Consider the following 1774-nt stretch of genomic DNA (forward strand, 5'->3'; position numbering starts at 1 on the left):
AAAAAAAAAAAAAAAAAAAAAAAAAAAAACGTCACAAGGTAGAGGAAGTGTGTAGAGGAGGAAAAGGAGGAGGGACAGCTGGAAAGGGCACCGCTGATACCATCTAAGCCAAGATGTTGCTTCAATTCATTTTAAACAATCGTTGCAGGCCCTGCCAGTCAGGCTTTAAGACAACACCCAGAAAGGCAATGATTTAACCTATCTAAGCAGAGCAAGCAAAAATGACCCAGCAGGTGAACAGACAGAATACAACATGTACTAGAAAGCTTGTGTAAGGAGTAATTAGTTTTGAAAATAGAGATGTGTTAGTTAGATACTTGGGAAGTTGTGCTCTTTCTAAATCATAAGTAGGAGGGATTCTAAGAGAGCCTTCACTACCAAACTTAGCTTCTCATGTGGCAAGTTTCAAAAATTCAGAAAAGGAGAAGAAAAGTGATGATGGAAGGATATGCCATTTTTAAAGATTGTTATCACTTATTTTCTAAGAGTTCCCTGAGTCCCCAGCAGTCCTTTGAAGGCCACATTTACCTCAATGCCTCAGTGATCACCCTCTTAACTGTTCCTGGGGGCACAGGCTAATCCCTCAGGCCTTAGGGTGGAGCAGGGTGTGCAAGGGTCCAGAAAGACGTGTTTACAGAGGAGAGGAAAGTTCACTTTGTTCTTGGGACCTTTTTGAAGATTATGCAATGACCCTGAGCCATTATACCTTTCAGAAGAGCCAAGTAAATGACTCATGGGACTGTCACTCACTTTGTGGCAGGACATTTTTCTTCCTTATAACATAAAATGCCAAAAAAAGATAGTGTTTCAACCACAAAAGTAGGCAGGAGGATATGGGATGTCCATGTTCAGTTTTTACACTGAACATTGTTGTTGAGGGCTCCAGGGCTCCAGGAGCTAGCTAAGGAGGGTGTTGTCTGTTGATTGCCACAGAACCTCAGTTAAAATCAGGTTGGTTCTCTCTGATCTGCTCGTGGAGTCAGTGATGGACTCTTCTCTTTGGTAATTTTCCCCCCAAAGGATCCTTTATTAACCAGAGCAGGACCATGGTATTTATATATAAGTTTGAAGATCTGGCAGGCAGTACTCTCTTTGCTTCCCATATCCCACAAGGGTTTCCTGGCCCCTGTGCAGGGAAGAAGACTGCTCCCCCCAGGCCACAAGGCAATACTCCTCTGCAAAAAAAAGAAGAAAAGGCCTTCCTGTAGCCACTGCCTGCCTATCAGAAATCAAGAAGTACTCTCTCAAGAGGAACAAATACAGATATCAAAACCTTAAATAGGAAAAGGGGGGGGGAGATAAGAGGGGAGAGATAAGAGGACAGAAACTGGAGTTTCTCAGGAAGGGTCACCCATGCTCCTTGGAGGTCTGCTATCAAAGTGTGGGCATGTCCTGCTGGGTGAAGCTGGACATGTGGTGCAGTAAGTACTGCAATGCAAGGGTGCCACCACCACTGTCATTATTTTTCCTGGCCACATTCATTTTGAAGTAACTTTTCCTGCCCTGGTGGAAATCTACCTGACTTTTATTCACTTCCTCTGCCTATAGATATTTGGCAATATGCTTAGGGGCAGGAGCTGTTTAAGAGTGAGCTGTATAAAAACGAAGTATAAGAAGTAAAGCCATGCTGTTATGTTGAGCTGCAGGGGACTCAGGTCAACAATCTCTGACATTGCCAGTGAAGTGGAAGACCCAATACTATTATGGGCTACTGGACTCTTTTAGAATATTTTACAGAGTTAACACACCTATAATATTTAAATGATGGAACTTA

This window comes from Octodon degus, unplaced genomic scaffold, assembly GCF_000260255.1.
Source record: "Octodon degus isolate 3935 unplaced genomic scaffold, OctDeg1.0 scaffold00141, whole genome shotgun sequence".
Taxonomy (NCBI): Eukaryota; Metazoa; Chordata; class Mammalia; order Rodentia; family Octodontidae; genus Octodon; species Octodon degus.